The sequence below is a fragment of the Crocodylus porosus genome, unplaced genomic scaffold (assembly GCF_001723895.1).
Source record: "Crocodylus porosus isolate Cpor-Errol unplaced genomic scaffold, CroPor_comp1, whole genome shotgun sequence".
Classification (NCBI taxonomy): domain Eukaryota; kingdom Metazoa; phylum Chordata; order Crocodylia; family Crocodylidae; genus Crocodylus; species Crocodylus porosus.
The window spans coordinates 41,414,547-41,433,056 of NW_017728949.1; the positions used below are offsets into that span (position 1 = coordinate 41,414,547).

The 18,510-nt window shown below is 41.5% G+C and overlaps 1 pseudogene; it reads left to right on the plus strand.

Moving 5' to 3' along the window:
* Nucleotides 1-6,952: 6,952 nt before the first annotated feature.
* Nucleotides 6,953-18,510, plus strand: part of LOC109322484 — a 281,987-nt pseudogene continuing 270,429 nt past the window's right edge.

Genomic DNA, 18,510 nt, shown 5'->3' on the forward strand with positions numbered 1-18,510 from the left:
CACCCCTGTGTTGAAAAATCACACCTCCAACTCTGTAGGCTCTTTCATGAAATAGCATAACTAGGGGTGGGTAAGTGGGGCGCGAATTTACAGGGGCTGGTTCTGGCATCAGGGGATCATATGCAGTGGCTGTAGCACCTTGGCATCCTTCTCCCCTGATCTCATGCCCAGGGTGCCAAAAATACTAGTTTCACCTCTGCTTACACACACATACACCCCCACACCTCCCCCACTGAACCCTTGGCATGAAATTGCATCTTTAAGAATTCTTCTTGTGAAATTTGAGGAAGAAATCCTTAAAAAGAAAAAAACCAAGTTTCCAAAATCAGGCCTTATCTTAAGATAAAGGTTGCTGGTCCTCTTGGTGGCAAGTGCAGTACCACCTGTAGAGCTGTCCTTTCCCCAGCTCCTCAGCAGCTAGTTATGACCTCATTTTTGTTTGCTCCCCCTCCCCTCTGACATTGGTCATAAATATGTGCACAGTTGGATTTAGCTGCAGGAACATCTAACAAAGACTTGAAATAGCTATCTAGGGATCAGAGTAGGTTTTCTTTTACTTTGGTTAGGTGGAAAAGCTTGTGGGAGTCCTAAGGGAATACTGGACTGGCCTATAGCCAGCAGAAAGCTTCATTCCTTGTAAAATGACAGATGCTTCACCGGAGTGACAAAAGCAGCTGTCTGAACCACCTGAAGTGCTTCTGTAGGCCACAATGTAAGAAGCATTAAAGGCAAAGATCTGGTTCTGTTGAAGCCAATGGGAATTTTCCCCTATGTTATAGTGGTTTGGGCTTGAGCCTGTTCCCACATTAGTCAGTGGGAGGTTTTATATTAACTTCAGGAGGAGCAGATTTGGTGCTTTATTTGCAGTTATATTGATGGTAAAATTGGCAGTTTATCACCATAAATGCTCCTGTTTATTTAAGTTAAGGAATGAATGTGATGCATTTCATAAAAATATGCTGGTGACTGCAAGCAATTTAAAATGGTCTTGGGAGTTATGAGAGGCTGCTCAAGCACGGAACACATTTTAGACACATCAATCATCTGTAAGTATTGCTGTAAAACATTGTACAGTGGGGCTTAAAACACTTCAGGTGCTTTCTGAGGTTGTAGCCATGCCATGCACTTAGAAATGACATTGAGGTGAAATCTCTTCTGTCTCTAGAATTTGCCGATGGAGGAGGCAAATGTAGTTTTCCAAAAGTATGAAAGAATGTTGGAAGTTCTGGATAGAGATGAGGAAGAAATATATACCTCCTGGGCACAAGATATAAACTGTCTTTGTGTATCATATCTTAATCAACCCATTCTCAAATGTGGTGATGAGTCTGGATTATAGGAAGCAAATTTTGATCCAAAGGTAATTCAGTGGTAAATCTAATTGTGCAAATATGTATTTAATACTTATTTGGATTATATCAGAAACTCTTGTTTCTTTTATGACAAAAATTCCCTTTGCAAACAGATACAGGGTTCACTTGATTTATGCTGTACATGTGTTCCCGGAGAACAGGGTTGCTGCAGCCAGGGCTGGGGTGAGTGCTTCACCCCATGCCACCTGGGGCTCCGCTTGTCCGCACTCACCCCAGCCTGTGCTGGAGCAGTCTAGACCAGCTGCCTGCACCAGGGCATGGTATAGCCCAGGAGCTGGGGTGAACCCAGGCGTGGGGAGACAGGTGGAGCACGGTGCAGCCCAGCAGCTGCAGGCAGCTGGTGTTGGCCTCTCTCGGGGCCACTGCAGCTAGGGCTGGGGTGAGTGGGACCATGGCCCTTTCCCCTCCCCATACAGACTTACCTGCTGGGGCTGGGGGGCATCTATGCTGATTGCATAAGAGCGAATTTACCTCTTGTATAACAAATTATAGGTCTAAATATGCTCATCACTTAACAGTGAATTCTCATATAAAGAACTTGCATAAATCAAGGGAAGCCTGTAGATGGACAGTATGGATCAGATCTAAGAATTTTGTCCAGAATTTACTAACTGTATACATATCAATTAAAAATTTGCAAGAATGTTTTCTAATATAGTTGCCCTCGTGTATTTGTGATTTAAACTTCAAGAATACTTTTCAGGTTTTTTAAAAACTGCATACAAATATGAAACATGACCAGATTTAAAGTACATTGAGAACCAAGTCTTGCATTCTTTACCATGGGAAAACTTCTGTTGAAGTCTATGAGAATTTTCTTCAAGCAAATTCTGCAGGATTTTCCCCATTGTATGATCATTTGAAACAGCTTCATTTTTTAAATCAAAAATACCAACAGCTATATTTTGCATAAAATAATACTCAAATCTCATATGTATATTTTGGTGTCTGCTGTCCTCTGAAAGGTCCCCCTTGAGTAAGTAACTTGAGATTCTGAAATATCCCAACATACCAGAAGTTGCAATCTACTTATATTCCAGGAGAGTTTTTTCAAGGTAAATACAGAAGCTCTCTTATGACAGATATGTGTGAATATAAACACATGAAAGAAAATTGACATAACTGTAGTACTCTGTTCACATCTTCAAATACCTTAAACTAAAACCAAACTATGCTCCACTATTTTTCCCAATTATCTTGTCTCCTGTATGGTGGTTACCCTGTAGTTTGTAGTTAATCTTATATTTTGGTCTTACTGAATATATATATTTGTTCCTTTGAATGCAAAAGGGCCCATTCCCCATGGTGTATTAGTTTGTAGGTGTATTGATGGCATCAGTTCCTCAAATTGGGAAGTTACAAAGTTGTGGAACTTGTAATGAGCAAAGCAGCCCGGTTCATCATTAACTATTTAAATACTTGGCAGGATCATCCCTGTCTAAACCACTCAAGGTATTTGTTTGTCAGATATGCTCTTACAAACTTCCAGAGGTGGAGATCCTACAAGATTTCTGGGTAATTTGGCCCAAAGCTTAGCTACTGGCAGTGTGAAAAAGTTCTTCCTAAGATCCAACCTACATGTCCCTTGTTACAATTTAATATTGTTACTTTCTTGTCCTGTCCCCTGCAGCCACAAAGAATAGGTTATCACCAGTCTCTTGATATCACGTCTAAGGTATTTGTTATCAAATCCCACCTCAGTCTTCTCTTCTCCCAACTCAGTAATCTCATTTTTCCCAAACTTCTCAAAAGTCACCTAGGTCAGTGAGAGCCTACTATTATTATTATTTTTGCTTTCTGCTGGACTCTTTCCAATTTGTCTATGTCTTCCCTGAAGTGCAGGTGCCCCAAACTGGGCACCACTCCAGGTGAGGGCTCATCAGTGCTGAAAAGAGTAGAAGCTTTCTTTTTCATGTAAGTGACACTTCTATTTTTGACTTGTTTTGCAATAAGAGCACACAGTTTGCTCATATTCAGCTTGCAGTCCACCATAACTCTCAGGTCTCTTTTGACAGTATTTCAGCATAACTAGTTTTTTCCCTGGTTTGTATTTGTGATTCATCCATCCAAAGTGCAAGACTTTGTACTTGCCCTGATTGAATTTCATTTGATTAACTGAAGGCCATTCTTCAAGTATATCAAAGTTATTTTGAATCCTAGTCCTATCCTCCAAAGTGTCTGCAGCTCCATGCACCTTGGTGGAGTTTTATGGTTTTAGTCCATTTCCTAGATCGTAGGAAAGTAGGGACCTCACAAAGGGACCTCACAAAGTCATCTAGTCCAGTCCCCTGCTCAAGGCAAGATTATCCCTGACTAAACCAAGTGTTGAAAACAAAATAGAAGTAGAATGTATTAAATCTTTCCAATTTTATACTTTAGAATGATTCAAACAAGCAATAGAGTTAAATATGACAAATAAGCCTATATTTTGGTTCTAGTTTGTTGAGCATCTTTGAAGTAAACAGCAACCCCAGAGAAGGAAAAATCTGTGGTAAATTTTTTTTCTGATAAATGTGTAAAGAATAATGTGATTTTTTTATTCTCCAATCAGTATATCAGAAATTTAATTATGAAATGCTACAATAGACTGTGGCAGACCATATTGTGAGTGGAAGTAGAGCTCACAGCTCACAAGAGTATTGACTAGCTGCTGAAACCTTCTTTAGCTATCCTGACCTGGCAGAATAAAGACCCATGGAATTATATTGAACAGACCAGGGAACTTGTTCACCATGTGCATAGTACAATCCAGAAGATCAAATGTAATGTGGAATTAATACAGTGGCGTTTGCATAGACTGAGTGAAGCCTCCTTCTTTGTAAGGAAAAATGGTCAAAATTGTTCCCTTCTGTGCCTTGATGATAAGGTAAAATTGTCTAAACTGTACTGCATGGTCCAAGAGACAGGAGAGAGAATTCATCAGTTAGTTCAGTGATAAACTTCATAAATCCAGCACACATTTGGAGCTGGGAGTTGCTATTGTCATTAAGTACGTTGAATGGGAAAGCTGGAATTAAATAGTTTACAAAACCTAAAAAAATGTTTTCAAATATTTGCAATTGCTAATGCAAATCCAGCTCTAAAGAGAAATAGCTTTCAGCAATTAGTTCCAGATGTACTTGTAAAAGTTACAATGAAAAGGTAATTATGTTGTAAATGGTGGGAAAGCTTTTCTTCATCAAAGTGAGAGTTCCTTTACTCCTAAACTTATCAATTAGCAGGGATAAGAATTCCACATAGAGAAGAGCAATTCTAAACCCTGTTGCCCATTCTCTAAATTACCCTTTCCAGGACAATCAGAACTTGCTCCAGGCAGATCCTCTCTCTGATGAATGGAAAGCCTACACTGAGTACATAGACCACATGATTTTAGATGGGCTGTTCAAAGCTATCAAGTGTTCTCTCCAGTATCTGATTGAAAACACTGAGACAACATTTAAATCCTCTCCTTTATTTGAAGTGCAGCTGCTTGTTCTTAATGGCAATGAAATGATTTTTAAACCTTCTTTGGACCCTAATGTTAATAGCAATTTTTCTGACATTGTGGGAGGACTAATCAGAAACATTTACAGAATCAAATCATTTGTAAACAGAGTTGTCAAACATCTTGGAAAAAAACATTGATTAGGTAATATTAAAAAATATATGATAGTTGACCCTTCCATAAGGCTTTCTCCACCCAAATCACCCCCATGCAATAGCTTATGCCAAGAAGGCTAAGGAGGAGCTGTAAGACTTTTAACCATCTGTTCCTGGTGGGCTGTCATTTTCTGCACTCCCTAACCTTTATCTCTCTCCTTCTTGTATTAATGCCTCTAGTCATTTCCTTCAAGCAACTAGGATTCTTACAATTACATTGCCTGTCCTTTTTTAACTCTTTCTGTTTCAGTTGCCCAATTTAGAATGCCATCTTCAATACTCAGTGAGGTCTAGAGCATTCTGTTTGCAGAGAATAAGCTATTTGATGAATGTAGCTTCTGATGTTTGTGAATTATTCTCCAACAGTTTTTTTGTGTTTGCAGTGGGTTCATTACTTAGAATGTTATTGCAAATGATTTATGCAATCATATTTCCTGAGAACCATTTGCTTTGCTGTGGTGATTGGTTTGAGTGCTCTCTGTGCTGTGTAATTGCATGCACAGGTCACCTGACATTGTTTCTGCTCTCTGATCCCCATAATACTACTTAGCATGTGTATTCACATTTCTTTGCCTACAGCAACTTCATGTGAATGTTCACAGGAAATAAAAATGGTTTATGAATAATGTTAAAACATTCTTGTAGTTTTGCTGTTACTGGAATACTCAAGAATAGCTTGAGTTTTTTTAGCAAGTGTTACCCAACTCCAGTCTACTAGGTGAGAGCTTTGTTGTGATTTCATTTCCTTTTCCCAGATGTATTTATTGAAGTCAAAAGTGAATTCTAAAATCAAAATCTCTCAAATATGTAAGCTATCAGTTAAAAACCCAGGTAAATATTAGTGGCTCACAGCCATACAAAGAATACATACAGAGCAATATTGTGAAATATGCAGTAAGGGATACACCAGAGAAAAGCAATGCTGAAGAGATGGGAAGTGAGGAAGATAGCATGGGGAAAAAGGAAGAAGAGAGGCATCTTGAGTTAATTTTAGGGGAAGAGGTGGTGAGGGAGGAGGTAGAATGGGATTGGAGCAAACTGCTAATCAATACATGGCAGAGACTGTTTAGACAAGGGTGAAGCAAATAGAAAAAGCAGGCCGATTGCATCATCATTGTCCAACAGCTCCTTTTCACCAGGAAAAGGGGGAGGTGATGATTCTTGTCAGCTTGAGTTTCTCTGGGTTGGCTTCTACTTGGAATGTCCAGTTCTAAGGTCACAGTCCCAGGGGTGCACAGATCCTAATCACTGTTCCCTACAGACATGGAGGTCTATTTTGCACCTTTCTTGAGCCTGGGAGTGTTGGGAGAAGGGATAATCTCAGCTTTCTTCCTCCCCTGTCAGATGGTGCAATACCTGCTAAATCCACCTGCGCAGTTTTGTGATATTTCTTGAAACTGGCAACAGTTAATATTGAATTCAAGTCTCCTAAAGCTAGAAAAAAGCTTCTATGATCAGACTGTGAGCTTATAGTATCTATTGCATCTGCTAGATTTCAGACAAAATTCTGTCTTACCCAAATGTTGGGAGGTGGGCAGAGAGTGTCTTACTACATGTTTTCCCTGTCATAATTGAACGAGACATCATTTTTCTGTCTGTCTGTAAGGTTCAAGCCCAATGCTTGGACAACAGGGACTATTTTGTGAAGGGACTTTGCCTATAGGATTCAGTCCTGGGTGGTTTTAGTAAGACTTGATTCAAGAATCATCTGCTTAGTATAGCCTTCTACACCTTATTTAGATTAATACCTTGCTGGGTATTTTGTCAGCGCATGTGGAAGATAACAGTAGTAATCTTTTGTGGCCATTGATAACTAGATACGGAAGGTATGAATTTTTGTATAAACTCTCAGATGCTGGCAAGGCAGGTACAAGTAAAACTATCAAATTAAAAAAAAAAATCTGGGCAGTTCAGTTAATTCATTCAGACAGGCAATTTGATTGATTTTGTTGGTAACTGGCAGGTTAGGTTACATGCTTGCCATTGATGTAACTTCTTGGATCCTGGCAAGTAGTTTGTGGTTTGGCTTTCAGCCCACCTTTTCTTAATTTAAGTCAAATTAAAGCATTGGCTCCAGTCACTTTTCCATTTTCCCATTTAACAAGATGTGGGTCAGATGGATATACTGGAAGAAATGTGTCAGGTAGTCATGAGCAAGATGGAGTCAGTAAGTGTTAATGTTCAGGAGTATCAAAGTCATTTTAGCAAATACAGCTACCTATGGATGGATGGTAAAACTAAATAGCTGAAGCAGTTCCTCCTATATGGGGAATTTCTTATTACTAAGCAGCTTGAATTGTCCACAGACTATGAGCCTCAGAAATGCTTCCCAAAGCTAGCACACTTTAAAGCACAGGTATTTCAGTTTTTGCAGTTTGTATTTCTCTGTCTTGTGCCTATAGAACAGGTATTATACCATTACATTCTTTTTTAGATTTGGTTAAAAATCCAAGGTGTTAATGACATTTTCCCCCTTGAAAATCGATGTTTATGAAACACTGTTCAAGGAAGTTAGTAAATTTGAAAATCAGAAGATATTTAATAGCTGGTTCCAAGATGACATTAAGCCTTTTAAAATGCCTTTAATAAATATTAATAAAAGTGGAGCTGGATGTTTAAGGAGCATCTGTGCAACCATGTAATTCACAGGTGAGCCACTTAGAATACTCTTAAATGATTGTGTTGGAAATTCAGATCCTTGGGTTTAAAGAGGGACAGAAGGACTGGGAAGATAAAGCCTAGGAATGAGAGACAATTTTGCTCCCGGTTCTCTCACAGACTTAGATGTGACTTGGGGCAATAGATATAACCTCTCTCTCCTTGACTTCCTCCATCTATGAATGATGGATAGTGATATCTGTGTAGATCATAAAACTCTTCAGTCTAAATTCATAACTGCTTGTAAAGAGCTTGGAGGCCATCAAGTAGGCCATCGGGTGGGGGGCTGGGCTTGATGGTCTTCCGAGGTTCCTTCCAGCTCTAATGTCTATGAAATCTATGAAATCTAAGTAGAAGGTGCCATCAAAGCAAGCATATACTTTCTTTATTTTTCTAATATATTTTGAACTTGCCACAAGTAATTTGTATTTCTAATACTTCAACCCTGTCAGCTGCAGCGTCTGGATTACAGGTAGGATATGATGGATTAAGAGTAATGAATGTCTAGTCATTCTAAGAGGTGAATAACCAGAGAAGAATAACCTGGTTGCACTTTTAAATTGTGTAGTTTGCACTTCCACTGTTTAACCATCCTGGTTCTGTGATAGGGTATGGATTATGATGTAACAGCTACCCCACTTAGACCACTCTCTGGGCCTTCCAGTGCTATTGGCTGTGCTAATCATCCCCTTTTTCCACTACTTCTCTTACTTTGGAACATTGAGGGCCAGATTATGGCTACCCCCTCAGCAAATGTACTGGAAAAGGAAAGGCAAATCAGGGCCTGAAGGGAATCAGCTCATTGCACCCCATACTGTCTATCCATGGAGTTGCTGTCATACATGCAAATTTCAATTGTCAACTTCTAAGAAACTTGACACAGTGCTTTGAGATGTGATTTGATTGCATTTACTTGTTTATTAATATAATTGGTGTGTACAGCTTGCTTTAAGTTTTCACATGCTCTATGCTAATTAACTGTTGACTTTTTCTAATACTACATATATTAGTGTTACTGAGTTAGAGAAATTCATCCATGAAACTGAAAAAGGGTTAGCTAAGAAAGTGAAAGGAGGAGATGACATGGTTCTGGTTGAAATTCTGGGACACCTGATGGCTGCAAGGGATCGCCTATCCATAGATGACATTTTCAAGTCTTTGCAATCAACTGTGGAGCTACTGAGAACCTATAGGCAGCAGTTACCAGCACACTTCTACACAGAACTACAGGTAAGGATTCAATAGCACCTGTATAACAACACTTTGTAGTACTTTGAAAGCAGGAAAGTTTCATAAAACCATTTTTTTTGCATTGAGAAATGTTTAACCTAGATATAGTGGTATAGGTTGTAGGTTGTCTAACCTGGATATATATATATATTTTCAAATAAACAAAGGATGAGTGAACACCTTTTTCATTATGCAGGCAAAACTGCCATTATCTTAAATGGGGCACTTAGGTAAAGACCTTTAGGATTGTGCTCAATGTTCTTAATTCCATCAAAGGATTTAGCGATGACCTGTTTTCCAGTGTAGCATTAGCTATGTTCTCAAAAGGGGCAAGTGGAAAGACTGTACGAAGCAGAGACTTAACTAACAATATTTGTGCCCTGGGTAGAGATCAAGGTAGGAGGGGATGGGGGGTGTTGTGCCAAACACCTGAGAACAAGGTTTTAGAGTTGGGGAGGAGGAGAGGGGAATTCAGGCAAATGGCTTATCTGACTGCTACTGTTGGGACCTGGAGGCTGCCTTTCTGCGGTTGTTGGGGTGTGGGCTCCCCAGGGGCTGGCATTCTGGGGACCATCTAAATTGGCAGCCAGGGCTGGTGCCCCCCTTGCCCCATCCTAGTTACACTGGCGGGAAGCAGGTGGTTTATCACCCACAGCAGATGTAAATGAAAAGGTCACTAATGAATCAATAGCTAAATATAGAGTGCTTATCTATAGCACTCTAAGCCATAGAAACTCAAGGGATTTGAAAATGTAGTGGACTTTTTGCCAGTTATGCTTCTTGTTTACAATAGCCATTTAACTCTGGATAACTAAACAAACCAGTTAATAAATACATACATTTAAGACCAGAAAGGTCCTCCAGTCTTGCCTCTCATACAACACAGATCATACAGTTTCACCCAAATGCTCATTGTTTGGTTCTAGTTCTCATACCAGGCAGCACTGTGTTTCCACTTCTAGGGTGAAAGGGAATGTTTTACTAAAATAATGGAAGTCAAAACGTCATTCCAAATCCTGTGTTAAAAATTTAGAATAATATTTCACTCATGTAACATTTTGCAAGCCCATCTGACCCTAGTTCTGTGGCTTGAGTTACTCACCAGCTTCCCTTAGAAATGCTGTAGGCCAGGGCTGTCCAGCTTCCAAGCAGCCAGGAGCAACATGCTGCATAGGCAGCTCCAGCAAGGGTCCCATACCCTGTGGAAGGCACTAGTGTGAGCCAAGGACCCTCTGGCTGCGCTCACTGTTCCCTCCTCCCCATGCACTTTTGTTGTATTGCACATGAGTGTAGAACCCTTCCCCCTTCCCTGCATCGCGTGTGTGGGTCATTAGTTGGACAGTAATTTTGTAGTTCTAGGAGCTGTTCTTGGAGCTGTAGAGCCTTTATTCTGCTGCTATGCAGGACTGTTGGCATGTTCACTATTCATGGGAATTAGGTGGTTTTCATCGTTGTGCTGGAATAGATCAACATACAAGGCGCTGGGGGTGTGCAAAATGGGCCGTATTCGATTCAGATTTGGCTCAAACTGGGGACAGTGATTTGATTAGTTGATTTGGATCATAGTCCCTGATTTGATTTGGCCAAATCAGAATCTGAAGTTTTGATGCTGATTTGGAGAATCAGTGATTTGGCCATAGACACAGCTTTTTCTACATACCTCAAGGTACTAGTGCAGCTTGTGAATGCTGGGGTGGATGGAGCGTCCCACAGGAGCACAGGGGCCCCCCCATGTGCTTGGCGTCGAACCTGGAAGTGGACTGGAAGTACTTTTGGCCCACTTCCGGGTCTGCTGGGGAGCATGCCAGGGCCCCCCCCGTATCCTCCTGGCTCAGTGATCAGCTGCAGGGTGACCCTGGGTGCCCCCGCCCAGACCCAGGAGGCATCAGTCACTAAGCCAGGAGTGGCGCAGAGAGGCCCCTCAGCGCATTCTCCAATGGACCTGGAAGTGGACAGGAAGTGTTTCTGGTCCACTTCTGGGTCTGCTGCTGAGAACGCTGGGGACCCCCCCACACTCTTGTGGGACACTCCATGCCCCCCAGCATCGCAGCATTCATGAACTGCCCGCTACCTAGAGGTATATAGAAAAAACATTTAAAGCTGTGTCTATGTCTGAATCTCTGCATCTTCCTGAATCTCTCCGAATCGATTTGGGAGAGTTTAAAGAGTCTCCTGATTTGATTTGGATTCGGAGATTCAGCCATTGAATTGGGCCAATCTCCGTTGAATTGGATCAAGGATTGAAGCTTTGCACAGCCCTACAAGGCATTATTACATCCTCTACAAACATAAGGGGTCAAGCTTTAAATACCTGCAAAAGGGAGCAAGACCAATCCTTACTCCCTGAAAAAGCTTATGAATATCGTATGTCAATGAATGCGGGAGAACAGCAACCTCCTCCTTCCTCTGCAGTATAGGTGAGTGTAACGTGAGGGGACTGAGGTTCTGTACAAAGCAATCCATCCCCTATACTAAGTAGCAAGTGGTATGAGATGGGAGGAATCTGCTGGTGCAGACCACTTTCCTTTTCGAAGTAAAAGGTGTCTGTGTCACACAATTTCAGAGAAGTGCTTGAAAAAAATAAACTTCCATTCTGTATTTAGATTTTCATTAGGTCAGGAGGAATAAAACTGTGTAATCATTCAAAAGAATTCTCCAAGGCTAAAACTAAAGCTGGCAGAGAGAAGAAAAGAGGCTTCAAAACCTGATGGTCAGAGCATATATGCCTGGGATATGGGAGGCAAATTCAAGTGTCTTCCCTCCTGGATTCAGGGCAGGGGCTTGACTCAAGATTTCCCACATCCCAGCCAAATGCCTTGAACTACTAGTCTACTCTGGGGATGTGTCTGTTTTTTCATGAACATGTTTTAAAATTGAATTTTAAACTTGGGTTTTTTTTGGTGAAATCAAATTCCTGTTTCCCACACTGAACCAGTTAAGACCTTGCAGGTTAAATTTAATCTCAGTGTCAATTCTTATGAATAAGATTCTTCAGAAAGTGGATTCTTCAAATTTTCTATTCTGCTTTGTTTTCACAATAGGGAGGTTTCTGTGCTGAACTGTTTCTGCATAGAATTGGATTATTCTAACTTAAAAAGCACAAACTGATAGGTTTTTTCTCCCTATCATGATTTCTCAGAAGTTTTCAGTCATACACAGGGCGTGAAAATGATGAATCTTTCATAAAGGTGGTTTTACGTTCAATTCTCATCTTTCATGAAGTCTGATTACTTTTTTGGAAAACATAGTTTTGCTATGGAAATATCATCTTTAAGGTGCAATTTATAGATGGAGATTTCTTTGTGTCCTTATTTATGATGCAGTATCAATGACTTGCTCACGTCTATTAAACTTGTAGCCCAAGTTAATGGCAAATACTATGTCAAATCAGAATAAAAAATCTGGGTTATTTGGGTTTTTTAAGCAATAGGAGTATGAAGTGGCAATATGATCTACTTAAGTCAAACTATTGAATTCAGCAGGGTACTTTGAGGTTTAAGACCAAGCCAGGTTACTTACAATCCTTGTCTGTGCTGCTTTTGTGTAGCTCTCTCTCACTGCAGGATTTAACCATCTCCACTGAAAGGACATTGGACGGGGCTTGTCTTTGTATTCAACAATAGTTCAGGTGCCCTGGTTGCTGACACCTATTGTCAGCAACAAGTATTTTCTGTAGAGTAGTTAGGGCTTGGTGATGTGTGAAACCAGGGTCCTCATTGGCACACAGCTGGATGTGAAACACATCCTTGCTGCTACACAGCTGAGTTCCTGGGAAAATGAGGTCCAAACTGATACGTAAAGCTATGGGTTATTGGATATAATACTAAGAAAGTCACAAGAGGTAAACTTTATTTAATAGCAAATGTTTGCATTATTGAGTCAAATAAGTAAAATATGTATTGTCTTAAGGCTCACATGATGTATAATGTGTAGCATAATTGAATTGCTGGGGTATATTTTCAAAGTCAAGTTAGAGAAATATGTTTTAAGTGGAAAACACAAACTGTTATAAACAAAGTTTAGTCTTTTGCATTAATTACAGTTTGCAAATTAACATGAGTAATGAGTCCATGTTTAGCATTAAATAAAGAAGTTGAGAGTGAATGAAACAAGGTCAACTGGCATAGAAAAATAAGAAGTGGTGATGGGGGGGGGCGTGTATGTGTTTCTGTATGGAGAGGGTTGTTTGAGGTGCGACTGACAAACAATATCTGTTTGTAATGTTGTTAGGAATTACCTGAAAAGTGGAAGAACCTTAAAAAGATTGCCTTCACTGTAAAGCATGAAGTGGCACCTCTGCAGACCAATGAAGTGTCTGTTATCAGAAGAAAATGTGTACTTTTGAGGTGAGATCAGTTCTGTGCTCTGAACCGAATGATTTTTCGTTTTTTGTTCTGATAACAAGCTGGTGGTAAGCTTCACTGAACTGAGAAATTGTAAACTCTTAGAAAAGGCTGTCTAAAGATAACAATTCAATGTTTCTTGGTAATGTATTCTGGATGAATCTGATAATTTAAAGCCCACTTCACCAAAATGGGAGTGATGCTTGCGTCCTCTTTATCTTCAATTATGTCTAATCTGTTTCTAATTCAAACACGCTGCTGCTGTTGTCAGATCAAATATAGATTTTAAATGTTTTATGCTTCTCCACTGGGAATGTCTTAAATGTATGCGGCCTGTCTGTCAGGGCTGTATGGGCCGAATCTAATAAAGTTTTAGGTAAATTTAAAGGAAATAAAAGAGTACTTAAAATGAAATGATTCATGGTTCATGAGATGGAACATATTTAACGAATGGCAGCTACGGAAAAGTTATGGTATAGTCTCCATGGATCACCTATTTAACCTCTATGGAGCCCTCCTTCAGTAAATATATTGTATCTTTTAGGTTAAACAGCACGAGTTTAGAAACAGATTTAAAAATGAAATCATTTTTAGGTTTGATGCTGAGGATATTTACAAGCTTATGGATAAAGTAAATATATCCTTTGCTTTTATGAATTATTATGACACTTTTGTCACTGTAAATAGTTTGGGAAAGCATTGTCACAGCTTACAGTCACTCTACAGAATACATTAATATTATTTACTGATGTATGTAGCTCATTCTGTCAAAAACCAGAGTGCTTTATAATGTGAAACTGAGTAATATGAGACAGAAATGGGTCTTGCTCTTTAAACTAGATCTTAAAACAGAGTATTTCAGCTGAGTGTGTCTGACTGTTCCAAACACCTGAGTGAGAAATACTGTCTTGAGAAATACTATCTTGAGGAGGAAGGCTTCCAAATCTTTTTCTAAACTTGACTGTAAGTGAATTACTGAGCTGTGAATCTCCTTTTTAAAGTGAGTAAAATGCCTTGTTGTTAAAGTATATTCCTAATTTTTAAGGAATATATGTTTTTTATTGCAGCCGGTTGTGTGATAAAGCCTGGATCTGGCAGTCTGTTTCCATGTCAGCATTTTCCCCTGCAATTGATTTGTTGTGGCAGGATTGCTTGGGAATAGTGGGCTGGTGGCCTTTCATTGTTAAAAATTAAATGGGTGGGGCATTTAATTTAGAAAAGCAAAATCCCCATGTAAATCCATGAGATAATCCCGGTCTGAGTAGGTAAGAAGTAGGGCTGTGTGAAGCTTTGGTTGCTGATTTGATTTGGTGGAGATTTGGCCTGATTTGGCAGCTGAATCTCTGATCCAAATCGAATCAGAGGACCCTTTAATCTCTCCGAGTTGATTTGGAAAGCTTCAATGATTCAGACATAGACACAGCTTTAAATGTTTTTTCTACATACCTCAAGGTACCAGGTAGCTCATGAATGCTGCAATGGTGGGGCGGATGGAGTGTGCCACGGGAACGCGGTGGGGTCCCCAGTGTGCTTGGCAGCGGACCTGGAAGTGGACCACAAGCACTTCTGGTCCACTTCCGGGTCCGCTGCAGAGCTTGCCCCCCTCACCTCCCTGCTTGGCAACAGATGCCCCCTGGGTCTGTGGGGGGCACCCCCCAGGAGTACTTGTAGTCACGTGGACAAATATGATTTGTTGGGGAAGAGTCAGCATGGTTTGTGTAAAGTGAAATCCTGCCTTTCCAGTTTGGAGATTGGGTTCTTTGAGGATGGAGACATAGACATGAGGAATCCAGTTGACATAATGTATCTGGACTTTCAAAAAGCTTTCAACAAGGTCCTTCATGATAGGCTTTTAAAAATACCTGAGTTGCCACAAGATTGGAGGAAAGTTCTTTGGCTACTTGGTGCCAGGGACACTCCCTGTGGCCATTTCTCTGAGGGGAATGACTGCCTTTGTAAAAGTTTTAACCACAACTGATGAGTGACAGAGATGTAAGATAACCCCTGGCGAGTGACTGTCACCAGGAGGTAAATAGCAACTTCTTACAGAGATTCTCAGCGTTAGCCTGTTTGTGAATCTCAGACATGTGCTTCTTCCTAAGAGGTCAAGGAGGTGGGTGAACCTTCCTCCTTTTCTCATGTTTGTGCAGAGTAGGCCTGCTGTGGTGAGGAAGTTGCTGCACCGTCTTGTTAATCTCTCTCCTAGTGGCTGGCTGGCACTGAATGTGTTGGAAAAAGAAAGCATTCTCCTGAACAAACAACGCAGTGTAGCTTCCTTGTTTTAAACAAAATGATTTTTCCAGTTACCATGTCTTCATGATATCTGCTCATGAAAGAAAGGGGTGGAGGGGTGGAGTAAATAAAAGAAAATTCAGGGCAAACAAAGCTATCCTTAACAAGTATGTGCAAAATATTGGTCCATCAGGTAGATAAAAAATTATAAAATGATGCCCAGGCAGACCCATAAAGATACTGCAGTCTCCGAAGGGAGATGAAAAGACATCAGGAAACTCCAGACCTTTTGAAGTGAGAGTACCAGAATTTAAGCAGCTAAAACAGTGCTGCACTGATGTTAGTTTACTGAAGTCTTATGGGACCTGGTGTTCTTTGTGCAGGTACGGCCTCATATCTTTATTCAGTGTTTGCCGTGGGGACTACAGGTGTTAGTCTTACTTCTAACTTCACTTAAAAGGAGGAGAGAATTGCATAATGTGAGTTGTGGTTTGATTTAGCTGGAATTAGGGGGCCCTTAAACAATTGGTTTAAGAAAAGAATAAAAGAAAAAAAACCTTGAAAATTAATTCCATTCTATTTGTGTTCAGTACCATGTGGTCACTGCATGGTTTTTTTTTTAAAGCCAGATTTTCTCATTTGAATAACAGTATATTTTAAAATGACAATACTAAATTATTTATGAACATGTAACCAAAAATGATTAAAGAACAGAGAGAGAAGGAAAAAAAATAAGGAAAAACAGATGCTGGAGAAACACATCAATACACTGTTTGATGGTGATCTGTCTCTAATTATCCTATCATTTTCAAGTCCTTTTCTCTCACTGACCTTTAGAAAAACTGGAATTCTGAACGTCAATGGTAAACTTTAAGAAGGAATTGAAAGAGAAGCTTTCCTTCCCTTCTGCCCCTGCCTCACATGTGTGTGTACATATTAATGGACTGTGCATGAATATGTATGTACCTAATAATAAAATGTAAAAATTTATTGGCAGTCAGGGTATCTGCATTTAGGACAAAGCCCTCACATACTTTGCCTCAGTTATTGCCCACCATAGGTTTGATACAACGAGAAGCAGGAAGAACTGTGTGAAGAAAGCATGCGCAGTGGCTTGCTGCAGCTTGTAGCATCCTTTTTTCATGGGCTCTAAGAAAACCTCCAACTCCTTCCACATCTAACATTGAAAAAAATTACTGTTGCTTCCAAAGGGGGAGTATTATTCTGAGGAAGACTAAGGTTTTGTTCCTTTTCCTCGATCTCTGCTCTTTCCAAGAGAAAGCAGGAATGCTGAATTGGAAAAATAATTATCTTAAATGTTGAAGTGGCTAGTGATCCAGAAGCCTAATCTTTCAGCTACAGGATACAAATCGTGCTGTTAGAATTCAGTGGGACTTGCTCATGTTTTATCACTGGAGAACAGGACTTCAGATGATGGCATACCATTGTGACAGAAAGGTGTCATAATATTGAGCTGCCCAGAGCTGGTTTGGGCTTCTACTTCAATTAATCTATAAGGTACAAATCTACCCTGCCTTCTAAACTTGGGTGACCCTGGCTGCAGGTCTCCAGAACATGGGCCCAGTCCAGCTCTATGTAACTGTAAGGGTGGTGTTACAGGTTACCTTTAAACCATTCTAAATCTTTGGAATTGTATGCAGTGTTACAGTTAGAAAAGTTTCAGAGCAGTCACAGGTTAAGGCTTAATGCCATCTCTTACCTGCACAACTCTGACTTGCTACTAGAGGGCCTAGCGAGCAGGGGCATGGCCAGGAGCCAGGGCTTTATCCCTCCCTTGGGAGTGCGGCCCTGGGGGTTAAGTGTAGTGATAGCATGGACCCCTGGCAAGCATGCCTCCCTGGGCTCCATGCTCTTGTCACTGGGTGGCTCTTCTCTCAGTGTGGAGCTGCTGGGGGTCAACTACAATAACAGTATAGACCCCAGGAAAGCACACCTTCCTGGGCTCCATGCTTGGCACTAGATAGCTCTCCCCCCATCCCTCTGCCCCCTTCCAGGAACGTGGGAGGATGAGGGGGGAAACCACGGCCCCCTACCCCCAAAGTTTCCTGGCAGGCAGTAGAGCTTGGCAGGATGGAAAGTTTGTTAGGGGTAGAGGGGCTGAGAACCATGCATCCTGGGATGTTGGATGATTGCAAATCAGTCATTTTATCTGCATGGAGCAGATGAACAACTATCTCAAGCTAGATAGAATGGCTCAAAGGTGACCCTTGCCTGAAGTGGCATAACTTTAAGACACTTAGGGCGCATCCAGATGAGCGCACATGTGTTTGAGATGCTGCAAGAGGCACACTGAGTGAAAAAATGTTCGTGTTGAGCCAGAGCATCTCTATGGTGCCCTCTGCTGTGGAGCCGTCCCCAGTAAGTAGGGACTGAAGGGTAGGGGGAATTGCGGGGGAGGGGGAGTCCTGTTTGGGGGTTGTGTGGGGGTGAGGAGGCTGGTCAGGAGGCATGGGTCTCCTGCTGGGTCCCAGCCCCACCCCCATGCAGTGACCACAACTCACCCCTTCCTCCGCAGCAGCTGTGGGGCACTCAGGGCCCACTGCGGCCAGAGCATCCAGTGGCGCAGCACATCCCTGGTGCCTCAGAGCCAGTGCTACCTCTGCCACTTGTCTTGGGACCAGGCTGGCTCACCACAGTGCCATGTGGGGCTGTGTCACTTCAGACAACACTGGGCTGCTCAGGCTGTCACCTGAGGTCTGGCACTGTGTGTGGGGACAATGTGTCACACCAAGCTACGTCTTGCTGCCATGGGCCCTGCACACTGTCAGGCTGCAGTGAGCCAGCTTGGCCCTGGGATGAGTGGCAGAAGCAGTGCTGGCTCTGAGGCACCAAGGATGCACCATGCAGCTGGAGGCTCTGGCTGCAGTGGGCTCTGAGCACCCCACAGCCACTGCTGTGGAGGAGGTGAGCTGAGTGCCTTGCAGGAGGTGGGGTGGGCCATGGGGGGGGGTGTAGCCCCAGCAGGGGTGCATGTGAGCTATGTAGGGTGGCATGTGGGTGCTATGGGGGGGCTG